This window comes from Equus caballus, chromosome 14, assembly GCF_041296265.1.
Source record: "Equus caballus isolate H_3958 breed thoroughbred chromosome 14, TB-T2T, whole genome shotgun sequence".
Classification (NCBI taxonomy): domain Eukaryota; kingdom Metazoa; phylum Chordata; class Mammalia; order Perissodactyla; family Equidae; genus Equus; species Equus caballus.
The window spans coordinates 24,351,457-24,364,137 of NC_091697.1; the positions used below are offsets into that span (position 1 = coordinate 24,351,457).

Consider the following 12,681-nt stretch of genomic DNA (forward strand, 5'->3'; position numbering starts at 1 on the left):
GGGGCGGGCAGGGCAAGGCGGGGAGGGGCAGGAAAGTGGCAGGAACAAGGAGGAAAGACTTTCTGCGGGGGTGACCCTGGAGCCCAGGGGTCTGGGGACTGGCTCAGGGAGGACTGCTGTCCTCAAGCTGATGAGGGATGATCTGAAGCCAATTCACTGTTGTTCGACAGACGTCATGGAAGGAAGAAAGGCCCCAGGACTTGTCCCAGGCCTGACCTACTTGCCCGAGGGGTGAATTCCCCGGAGCCCTCCCGAGAGTTCCTGTACTTGTCCCCCTCATGTAGCGCCCTGTGCTTCCTGAGGTGGGCACTGCAAAGTGTGGGCACTGTGGTGCCCTGAGCGAGGCCAAGAGAACACCCCCAGGGAAGAGGGACCGAAAGGCCTCACGGGCCCCGGGCCCCAGCGTGCCCCAGTATCACCATGGGATGAATTGTGGGTGGTCCCCTCCACAGCAGGCAGAGGAAGGGTCGACTCTACCACGAGCTGCCGCCCTGGGGTGCAGGGCCTCGCGGCCTTGGAGGGGCAGCACCTGGGGGCCCACTCAGGCCGTTGCTCATCCTACTGTAACGTGTATAAGAGACGGGGGGTGACTTTATTTCTAACGTCCCCGGCCAGAGCTGGTGACCAGTAGAACCACGACAGCTCAGAGTGGGAGAAGAGAGAGAAAGGAAGCCTCTTTTACTGAGCACCTGCTGTGACCATGTGCTTTACATCTGTGACTTATTTCATGCTCCCGTCTGGCCTCTTTGGCAGGGCTTACTATCACTGCCGCGTCACGAGGAGGTGTCACTGAGGCCTGGAGAAGCAGGGGATTCACCTAGAGCCACAAGCTGGGCTGAACTCAGTGTCTGGTCTGAGGCCCAAGCCTGGCAGGGTCTTTCCACGGCACCAGGCCAGACGAGGGTGAGTCCTGCCCTCACTCTGGGGCCCACCATCCCTCTTTAAGATTAGGGAAGGTGGAAAGTGCTGGTGACGGCTGCTAGATGTGGCTTCCTCCCAGGGCTCCTGGGAAGGGGGTTTGTTTATTCTTGTGTCCTCAGCACCCTCGATAAATTCACAGACCGTGATTAAACTGACTATGTCGGGCATACATGGCTGGTTCCCCAGTATCTATCCTTCCTTTCTTCCTTAGTAATAGATTTTAGCCAGGTATATGTCCTACATTTTCCAGTCTTTCTTGCAGACAGGTGCGGCTATTTGAGTAAGTCAGGCTTAAGATATGTGCCACTTCCAGGGAGTGTCCTCAAAGAGAGGGAGAATGCCTTTCTTCCCCCTTTCATCCTTCTTGTCTGGAATATAGATGTGATGGCTGGAGCTGAGGCAGCCATTTTGAACCATGAGGCAATGCTGGGAATGATGGCAGAGTACCAAGATAGGAGTCTGGGTCCCTGAGGACTGCTGGGGGATAATTCTCCATGGCATTTTTATACCTCTTATGACAACTTTTGTCTTGAGTCATTTTTTTCAAAAGATCTGTATGGCAAATAGCCTGGGGGAACAGAGATAGAGTCTCCTTCTGGAACAGAGAGCAAATTTTAATATATTTTATTTTTCAGAGCAGTTTTAAGTTCACAGACAAATGGAGTGGAAAGAACAGAGAGTTCCCACATGCCTCCTGTCCCCACACAGGCACAATCTCCCCCACTATCAACATCCCCCACCAGAGCAGGGCATTTGTTACAGTCAATGAACCTACCTTGACATGTCATTATCACCCACAGTCTGCAGTTTACATGAGGGCTCACTGTTGGTGGTGTACATCCCCTGGGTTTTGACAAACATACATTGACATGTATCCCCCATTACAGAATCATACAGAATAGTTTCACTGCCCTACAATCCTCTGTGCTCCACTGTTGGTCCCTCCCTCCCCTCAATCCCTGGAAACCACTGATCTTTTTACTGTCTCCATAGTTTCACCTTTTCCAGAATGTCCTTTATGATTTTACAGAATGTAGCCTTTTCAGGTTGGCTTCTTTCTCATAGCAATATGCAAGCAAGTTTCCTCCATGTCTTTTCACGGCTTGCGAGCTCATTTCTTTTGAGCACTGAATAGTCCATTGTCTGGATGGACTACAGTTTATTTATCCACTCACCTACTGAAGGACATCTTGGTTGCTTCCAAGTTTGGGTCATTATGAATAAATAATTACAAACATAATTCATAAGTAAATATTATAACCAAATTATGAATAAAGCTGCTATAAACACCCATGTGTGGGTTTTTGTGGACATATTTTGTTCTTCTTTGGGTAAATAGCAAGGAGTGTGATTGCTGGATTATAGTGTAAGAGCATTTTAGTTTTGTAAGAAACTGACAAACCATCTTCCAAAGTAGCTGGGCCCTTTTGCATTCCCACCAGCAACGTGTGGGAGTTCCTGCTGCTCCAAATCCTTGTCTACTTTTGGTGTTGTCAGTGTTTTAGATTTTGGCCATTATAACAGGCACAGAGTGGTATCTTGTTGCTTTAATTTGTGATTCCCTGATGGCATCAATGTTGAGCATCTTTTCATGTGCTTATTTGCCATCTTTATATCTTCTCTGGTGAGTGTCTGTTTAGATCTTTTGCCCACTTAAATGATCAGGTTGTTTGTTTTCTTATTGTTGAGTTTTAAGAGTGTTTGTGATTTTGGATACAGTCCTTCATCAGATGTGTCTTTCGCAAATATTTCCTCCCAGTCTGTGGCTTGTCCTCTCTTTCTCCTGAATCTGGTGGGTTCCTTTGTGGCCGAGGAAACTCTATTTCCACAGTCCTGTGTAGTTCAAGCTGCTGTTATGCCCGCCTTGGCTTGCAACCGAGCCCAGTTCTAGCTGACACAGGGAGCCACGCTTCTGCCTGGAAGCCTCCAGTGGCTCCCCTCAGGCCCGGAATGAAGCCCCCGCTTTCAGTCAGTCTGGCGCCCGGCAGAGTGGTCAGGAACAAGGCCTCCGAAGCCAGGGGGCAAGTTCTGGTGGCGTTGCTTCCCAAGGCTGTGACCTCGCGGACGTTACCTTCTTGGGGCCTCAGGTTCCTCACCCGTGCGATGGGCTAATAACAGCACTACCTCATCAAGCGGTTGGAGGGCCGAACGGCTCATCACAGCAGACACTGCGTCCAGCACATGGCCGGCGCCCAGTCCACGCGGCCGCGGGCGCTCTGTCCCCTCCCGCCGCCCCGCGGTGGCCACACCCCCTTCCTCCCTGGACTTCAGTGGGCGGAGCCTGCGCCCCCCGCCGGACTCGCTCCTTTCTCTCCGCGGGAGCTCCAGCCCCACACCCAAGGACACTCGCCCCGCACACGCACACGTGCCCCAACACATACACTCACCCCCACACTCACACACGTCCACGAACACTCGCAAACAGGGCAGCACACACAAACACACTCTCGCACACCCACCCATGCTCACACACACATCCATATCCACACTCAGATTCCTAGGCTCACACACACACTCCTACCCACACACGCTTGCACTCAATGCTTTCATGAACACTCACTCACACTCACACACACACGTTCGCACGCACCACCACACACACTCCTTTGTGGGGCTGGCGTCTCCCCCCTCCAGAGGTCCTGCCTGACCTCCCTCCGTTTCTCCAGCTTTGCGCCTTGTTCGCTGACGCTCCGCTGGGCTGCCCCCACATCCTTTCAGCAGAGGGATGCCCAGGCGCAGCCCTGGCTTCTGTTGCAGGGTGACGGTGCTGCTCCCGTCCGCGCGGGGGGCACCTGTTGCTGCGCAGGGCCACATCGAGCTTGTTCGCAGTTGCATCCCAGCCCTGCCACAGGCCTGGAACACAGTGGGTGCTCGAGCAATGTTTTGGAGGACGAACGAACGAACGAGTGAATGCACAGGACCACAGGGTGTCTGAACAGGAAGGCCCTTGTGCACACCACCTGCCAGGGGAGCCGAGGCTGAGTGAGAGGCGCGGCCGCGGCCCAGGGCAGAGCACGGAGGGACGCCCCACTGGGCCTCAGCTTCCTGCCTCCCACTTGGCCGGCAGTTCTGTCTCCACTTTTCCACAGGGACAAGGATGCGGCCTCCCCTCCTTAGTGGGCTGGTTCTGGAACCCACTATTCTCCCACTTCTGCCCCTTCACAGAGAGCAGGCAGGCTAGGAGCGAGTGGGCAGCAGCCCAGGGGGCACAGGCCATGCTTCTGCTCCGCGTGTGGCCCAGCCCTCTCCCTGGGCACAGCACCCTTCTGCCGGCTCCCGCCTGCCACCAGGGCTGTGAGGCTCAGCAGGTGAGGCTGGGCAGGAATCAGGAGCCCCCACGCGGGCTCCCCACGTGTCCTCCCTCTCTGTTGGCCTCGATTCTCACCGACTGGATGCACATATCAAATCTTGGGAAGAGTAGGTAGTTTGAAAACAGTTTGAAAATGCATATTCAACCTTCTTTTTGATTTTTTTTAACGTCAGGTCGCAACAGCAAAAAGCAAGTTTGACAAAGATCTTCTTGGGGGTGGAGTGGGGTGGGGGTCGTGGCGAAATCGAGACAAAGGTGTTGAAGATTTGGAAACGCTGCCTTAAGAATGTGGAGACATTGAGTAGTGAAATTGATGTGCTTGGTGTGAGTGTGCGCCGTTTTGTGGGTGCTGAGGTGTGTGGGTGCAGGTCGGCAGCTGTGGGTCCCTCGTGTGCGCACTGCTGAGGCCCCTGTGTGATTGTCTAGGTCTGAACGTATGCGCCGCGCTGTCTTGTCTGGATGGAGAGGAAGGATGTGCCATGGGGGGAGGAAGGGACATCTTTGGGTGGGAGGCCAGGGTGGTCCTGGCCTGAGGACGTGAGGTGGGAGCCAGCCTTCTCCGTGTCCACTGCCCTTGGCCGACTGGACCAGCAGAGCTCATGGTCATTTAAGGTGCTGGCTGGGTCAGGCAGCTGTTTGGGTGGCAGGCCACCCGGGGCCGAGATGGTGTGGGCCTTCCAGGGGGGCCCTGGGAGCTATTTTTAGTGGTCTGGGCTGACTCCCAAATCCTGCTGACTATTTCTGGCCCCAGAAGACTGCCCTGAAGGATGTGGAAAATTTTCGTGTCAAGAATGTCTGATTTCCCTTTGGCTATGCAAGGGCATTGCAGAGAGACCAGGACAAAAGGCTGGAGACCCGAGGGCTTCTGGGAAAATTCACCGGCACTGAGAGCATGAAATGCCATCTTCCTGCCCTTTGGAGACTACCATGGACTGTTAAAAACACCAGCGTCATTATGGGCGACCATCTGGCCCGGGTTGCCTCCGTGTCTCAGTTTAGCACTAGAAGCCTGGCATCCGGGACACCCTTCTGACCCAGGCAAACAGGGACGGTGGTCACTTGAGCTCCGCTTCAGCCTCTTTTAGTTCTAGAAGTGAAATTAATCAGAACGAGAATTGAACTACCCGCATCACCTTCCAGAATGTTCTCAATCATCACATACCGGAGGTGCTGTTTTCACCTCCATTTTCACATCAAGAAACTCAGGCACAGAGCTGCGAGGCAACTTGCCTAGTGCAGAACAGCCAGTGAGTGTGGGGCCAGGGTGTAAGCCCTGCTGCTCTGAAGCGGTAAGCCTGCGGCCGGCACGAAGAGGGGCTTTGCAGGCGGGAGAACCTGGGTTCAGCCCCTTCCTAGCCAGACACTTAACCTGGGATAAACACACCGATTTAGCCAGACTGTCATGGGGGTTAAGTGAGAAAGTGTGGTTGCATGCAGCCTGAACTAGCAGGCGCCAGAAGTACCAACTCGGGGCCCATGGCTCTCCCTTTGGGGATGGCAGCCCGGCTGTGTGGACCCCCCTGCCAGCTGCACCACGCGGCACCTGGGTACCAGAGACCCCCTACTTGCCGCTCTCTTGCCAGGTAGCGAGGGAGGGAAGCGACATGGGTGGGGCAAGAGAGCCGGGGCCTGCGAGCCACCCGTCCCAGTCCTGCCCTCGGTGCCCTGGGCGTCCTCGCTCGCCTCTGGCCTCCACTGTCTTCAGCGTAGGGTGGGCCAGTGAGCCTGCCCTCGCGGGGGCGGGCACGGACACTCCGTGAGGCCTGCTCCCCCGCAGCCGCCCCGCAAGGCTGGTCCGGAGCCGGGCGCTGGGAGGGCCCAGGGTGCGGACGTGCGTGTGCGGCGCGGGCGCTAAGGGAGGGGAGGGGATGCGCGGCCGGGGGCGCTGTTCCTTCCGCGGGCCGCGCGTCAGCGGGCAGGAAGGGCCGGCCTGCCGTTCCCACCGCCCCCTCCCGGCCACTCAACAATAGGGCCGCCCGGAGGGACCGTGCCCGGGGAGTGTATGTGCGTTTGTGCACGGGTACCCTGGGGGATGCTGAGAGGCAGAACGGGAGAGCAGGGAGAGGACCCCTCCCTGGGTCCACCCGCGTCGGCCGGGGCCGCGTCATCTCGTCTAGTCCCCATGGCGGCCCTTGGAGGAGGCCCTCGCATCCCGGGCGTGGGCATCGCTCAGGGAAGGCCCTGCTGGCTTCTGCCTGCTTCCAGCGCTGGGTCTGGGACCTAGGCTGGGCCGGGGACAGGCTGAGCTGCAGGCGTGCCCAGCCTTTGACGAGAGACCCGAGCTCTGCCCCCAGGCCGGAGTAAGGCTGTGGGCTCAGCAGCATCCCTGTCTTATACGCGGGCAGCAGAGGCTCAGACTAAGGTGCCTACCCACCCTGCAAACACCTATTTATTATACCAAAAAGGATTTAAGCTCCTAAAGAAAGGGAAAGAATCGTCATTAACTCAAGCTTTCCTACTTCAGTGGTGCCCCGGGGTAATCAAATGGCTGATGAGGGTAAATTTCTATTTATAGACTTACACCTGCTTGAAAATGTAGAAGGAAGGGTAAAATTAGAGACTCATCATTGTGCAACCTCTAATGAATGGATGGGGCAGCCACAGCTGCTCACATCTCAAGAAGCCGGACAGACAGTGTGAGCCTCAGCAGGGAGGAACATGTACCACCGGGAAGTGGTCTTGCCCCAAACTCAAACCTGCATCTGATGGAGCCCCTGCATTTGAACAAGTTACAGGAGCGACAGGGGACAGAAGAACAGGTTAAGGGGCACCTCAGGGATGCAGGCAGCCAACTTCAGATGTGGGAGACGCTGTCGATAAACCGCTGCTGTCTTCTACAAATACATTGCAAGAAGAGAGACAGAAACAATAAACAAACAAGTCAATAAGTAAATAAATAAATGTGGGGGGGAATTGATAGAGTAAAGATTTGGAGACATGTCAACCAATCACCAGATGTAGATAATCATTTAGCATTCTGATCTAAGCAAATTGTAAAATGGACAAAAAAAAAAAACACCTCAAAATAAGTGAAAACCATTTATGAAATAAGAAATTCAAATAGATCCCAGAGAATCACCTGCTGGGGGTTTGTCATCACTGGGGAACCAGACGGGACCCTCGGGGTCAGGCAGCTTTGAGACTCCTGCCTTGGGGTGCCGTGGGAACTGCCCCGGGACACTGATCCCTGCGGCCTCCTCCCACTGGGCACCCCTGGTGGACAGACACACCCTGGAGTTCGGGGGAGGTGGGGAGGGGGAGGGAGAGACCGTTTTCTCCCTCCTGTCCTCTGCACTCGGGTCATCTCTTTCTGGCGCGTGCATCTTGCAGGAAGCCAGGATCCGACCTTTTTGTTCAGTCTGCCCAGAACCCAGTGTTTAAAATTAGACCCCTGGAGCCAGTGGGCACTGTGTTCCTGCTCCCTGGGAAGCGGCATAAACAACCAGCTCCAGTTGCTGGGACGTGTGCCCCAACCCGGGGTGGCCCAGGACGGCGAGGCGCACCCTTCTGAGGACAGCACCCGGCTCAAATCCAGCGGTGGCCCTTGGGCCTGGATCACAGCCTGGGCGCTGGCGGCTCTCTGTTCTCTTCTCCTGATGGTCTTTCCATTTTAAAGATGAGGAAATGGAGTCGCCATGAGCCTTGCCCAAGGTCAAACAGCAAGTTTTTATTATTATTAATTCGTATACATAGGCTTTAGAAATTCTTGTTTAAAATGGTTTGCTCTCCTCTTAACAGGTTAAGTCGTGTCCATGGGGAAGATTTCAAAGCAGCCAGGATGTGATCTGTGATGAGTGGCTTCTCTCCAGCCCCACCCCAGTCTCCTGACTCTCCGTTGGAGGAACTGATGCCATCAGTGTGTCACGTGGTCAGCCTTCCTCTGCCGGCTTCGAGAGAACGAGGGCTTGAGGCCCAAGGGGACTGGTGCGTGGAAGGAATTAGCTTCTCTCCTCTGCATCCCGAGTGGTACCGGTTATGAACCATCCTTCGGTGAACTGAGCCTTTGTCCCTTGTGTCATTTTCCACATTCTGTGCCAGATCCTGACCCCCAGCTGGTCGGTTAAACCAGCCCTTCCATACCTCTCTTTCCCCTTCCTCTATCTCGGAGAGGGCGCATTGTTAGCGTGCACACCTGCCTCTGGGTTCCGGCTGTGTGGTACCCCACGGTGGGTGCGTGTAACTCATAATGTGCCTCCTCTGACGGGCATGCAGTTCGCTCGAGTCTTTTGCGTGTGTGCTTCCGTGTGTATTACGTGCACATACGTGAGGGCATCTGCGAGATAATGTCCTAGAGGGTCAGACGTTACTGCTTTGTGTCCGAGCTGGTCCTAGCGCCCAGGCTTCTGGGGCAAAGACAAAAAGATTCTGTAGCCAGTCTGGGATCAGCCTGGCCCAGATCTCCGGCTCTCCTCGATCTCCAGTTCTCCTAGAACAGACTGGAAGTTAGAGGAGGGGAACAAGAATTCCAGATGTTCAAGGAAGAGAATGAACGGTTATCGTGGGCCTACTACGTGTTAGGCATCTCCACGTTGCCTTATTTAATTCTCACGGCAGCTCTGTGGGGTGGGTACCTGTTTCCAGTTTACTGCAGAAGCTCAGAGAGGTTAAGTCACTTGCTTGGGGGCATACAGTGGGTAAGTGGCAAAACTGGGATTTGAACCCAAGTGAGTCTGAATCCAAAGCCTGTGCCCTTTCTGCTCCACCACCTAATGGCTGCAAATGCGTCCAGAATGGCCAGGGGTCAGGCTGGCAGGTTGCCCACCTCCAGAGGGTATTATTCACATTGCAGTCTGTGTGCTTGGCATCCCCGGCATTGTGCAGTGCACAGTCTGTGAGGCCGCACATGGCAACCCTGCTGGGGTGCCCATGCTCTACTCTCAACAACAACAACAAAATCGCTAAACACAATCACCGCCTTTAAGAACATGCAGCAGCAAACCAGTTGACTCATAAATTCTTTCTCTTATATGTTCATTAAGAAGTTGTTAGTGATACTAATAACATCAAAGTTGAGAGAGGCTGTTTCCTGCCTTCCAGGGCCTCTCGGTCACTGTGATTTAGAAGTGCCTTGTGATCAAAGGGGAGGATTGGACTGACCCTGTTGGGCTGAGGATCAGGGAAGGCTCCTTGGTGGAGGGGGCAGTTGGCTGGGCTCTGAAGGATGAATAGGAGTTTTTGGTAGGAGAGGGTGTAGGGGGCGTGAGGGTGGAGGAAGGACATTTCAAGCAGAGGGAACGGCCAGCAGAAGGCACAGGTGTGAAATAAGCAGGCCCATCAGGAGCTGCCAGTGGTTCCATGTGACTTGGGCGCGGGGAGTATGGGAGGAAGTGGGGAGCAGGCAGAGGCCCTTGGAGGGATTAAACACACAGACACACGCACATGTGTGTGCAGTGAGCAAAGAAGGGCCCCTGGAGACCCTGACTTGGGTGTGAATCCTGATCCTCACTCTGCCATCTTGGGTGAGGCCCTCCCCCACTCTGGGCTTCGTGTCTGCATTCGGGGGAGGGGACGGGCTGTGGCCCATGGTGGGAGTAGGGGTGTCCGTGGTTGGCGTTGTGTGTGCTGAGCCCTGCAGCTCGCTCAGCTGACCTTGGCAATGCGGATGTACCTTGTTTGGCGTGACCCTCCCTGCTGGGGTCAGGCCCAGCTGGCAGCCTGGGGAGGCCAGGGTGAGGTAGGGGCCTTGGTGGGGCAGGGGAATGACCTCTGGCTCAGTGGTCTGGGTGCCGCCCGGGCTGGGTGTGCAGACACCTTCCGCGGGCTGGGGCGGTGAGGGCCCACTGAGAGCTGCTGGGTCTCGGTCCCCTGTCAGCAAAGCGGCCACTGTCCGCCTCACAGAGGAGGGGACCGCAGCCCCGGTTCGCACAGGGAAGGAGGGCTGCAGCCCGCGGCTGGTGGGCTGCTCTGGTCTGGGTTCTGTCTGTCCTTCACTTCTTTCCTCATTGCCCCTTCCCAGGTGACAGGTGAGGTGGGGGCCGGGGTCGGCTGCCGCCCTGGCTTCCGTGCTTCCCGAGCTTGAGTGAAAGCAGTGTCTCTGGGTCCAGCCTCGCACTGTGTGCTCTCGGGGTCGCCTCCTCCAGGCCTCCGTCCCTGTCCAGAGGCTCTTCCCTCTGCCTGGAATGTGCCAACTCCTCTTTGCCTTCTCGGCAAACTCCTGTTCATCCATCAAAACCCAGATTAACCAGCACCTTCCCCTGGAAGCTGTTCGAGACTTTGCCTTAAACAGAACGAGTCCCTCCTCCCTCTGGCCTACCCGGGCCCCTTCTAACATCCTCTCTGTGCCCCTCTGCAGGGGGTTGTGATTGTACGTGGGCCTGTCTGTCTCCCTAACTCGATGATTAATTCTCTAAGCGCAGAGGCTGTTCCTGCTTATCTCTGCACTCAGCTCTCGCTGCAGGCCCCAGAGTGTAGCAGGTGCTCAGGAAAGCCTCAGTTTAATTGGGGTCTGTTTGCTTTGTAAAACTAGATAATGTTTGCTGAGCCTGTACTGTGTACAGCACTGTACTAAGTACTTCTCACACATTTAGGTCTCACAACAACCTCATGAGGTCGGGTTGTTATCCCCACTTCACTGAAGAGGAAACTGAGGCTCAGAGAGGTTAAATAACCAGCTCAAGGCCACATGGCCAATAAGTAGCATAGGTGGAGCCTGTTCAATGCTGAATTCCCCAGTTTGAACTTACATATTGCTATTTCTCAAACCAGCATGAAATGGTTTGAACTGGTGCTTGGACTAGCTCTTTTTAAAAAAACTGAGCATTTATTTATTTATTTGCTGAGGAATATTGGCCCTGAGCTAACGCTGTTGCCAGCTTCCTCTATTTTGTATGTGGGATGCCGCCGCAGTGTGGCTGGATCCACACTGCATAGGTCCACGCCCGGGATCCCAGCCTACGAACCCCAGGCCACTGAAGCGGAATGTACAAACTTACCCACTACGCCACCGGGCCAGCCCTGAGTATTTATTTTAAAGTGTATTAGAAGAATAAATAACTAGTGTATCAAACTCATGTGTTCCTGGTAAACTTTTATTCTTATAGTTTCACTATCCGTCTTTGTCTTAACAGTGTGTTCACTTCTTCATTTAAACCTCCACTAGTTGTGTGTTTATGTCAATGGGCATTAGAAGAAAAATATGTCATGCATTAAACTCAAGACTTTTGACTGCGATATAATTTCCTTTTAGAAAACAAGTTAAGTAAAAATGGCAATTGATTTAAATGAAAGTTTCAAGTAAAAACAGTAAAGGTCTTGAAGAAACCCCTGCAGTGATACTGGAATGAGAGGGGACTCTTGCCCATGCCCCGCTGCCCTCCTGCAGACAGTGGGAAAGGCGAAGGACAGAGGGAGCCTGACCCTTGAGGAGACTGAAGGCTGTCCTGGTCCCAGCTTGCCCCATACCCACCACCTGTCCATTGCCCTTCTCCCCGCAACGGCCAGAGTGACCTTTGAAAAATGTAAGCCACATCCCGTTCCTCTCTTATGAACGCCTTTAATGGCTTCTCAAAGCATTTACGAGAAAGCAAACTCCTCCCCACAGCCGAGAAGGCCCTATATAACCCAGCCTGCTCCAATCTATCTTCTCTCTTCCTCATTGGCTGTGTTGGCCTCATTGCTATTTCTGCCTCAGGGCCTTTGCACGTGCTATTTCCTCTGCTTAGACCATTCTTTTTCCAGATCTTCACACAGATGTCTCTTTCTCAGCCACCTCCCCAGAGAAGCTCCACCCTCCCACACCCCTCACAACTCAAAGTAGCTCTTCTAAGTACTCACAATCACCTCACACTTGTTCGTTTATCTGAGCAGCACCTCTAACACTGTCTAGATTTTCTTCTTTCTTTTTTTTAAAAAAGCGTATTTTTTGTTGTTTGATTAGAGCAAGAACTCTGTCTTGTGTCCCCAGAATAGAGTCTGGCAGGTAACAGATGTTCAGTAACTATCAGCGGGGCCCCTATGTGTGTGAGTGGTGGCTGAGGGGCTGGGGGCGGGTTGCATTAAGCTCCTGCATCCACAGCTGGGACCCGAGCTCCTCCAGAAACAGCTGAGAGGTTTGAGGCCTCCAGCCGAACAGTCCAGGCAGCTGAAACCAAAAATGCAGACGGGCTTAGTCACCCTTGGAGCCTGGTAACGCTGGCACCAGACCCGCTCCCCAACCAAACACATCACAACACCCGGGCCTCGCGTCTCCAGGGCCCCAGATGGCAGCTCTGGCACGCGGGAGCGGGCAGCCGCTGCGGCGCGGGCAAGGGGGTGGGGTGGGGGTGGGGGGTGTGGGGAATGAGCCAGGCTGAGGGTCACAGATAGGGTCACCCGGCCTGGGGACAGCCAGTGGCCAGCGGGGGTTCTGAGCACAAACTTTGAGACAAGTTGCCTTGAAGAACGAGCTCAAAGCTGTTGAAAAATAAAAATCCCGCTGATAAACCGAAGCAGACCGCTCGGTTGTGAAATCC

The 12,681-nt window shown here is 54.5% G+C and overlaps 1 long non-coding RNA gene across 1 annotated transcript; it reads left to right on the forward strand.

Annotated features, from left to right (window-relative positions):
- Window positions 1–4,959: 4,959 nt before the first annotated feature.
- LOC111767729 (uncharacterized) lies at window positions 4,960–11,237 on the forward strand. Its single transcript, XR_002799529.2, has 2 exons — window positions 4,960–5,520; window positions 7,970–11,237. It is a non-coding gene; the product is annotated as an uncharacterized lncRNA (long non-coding RNA).
- Window positions 11,238–12,681: the final 1,444 nt, after the last annotated feature.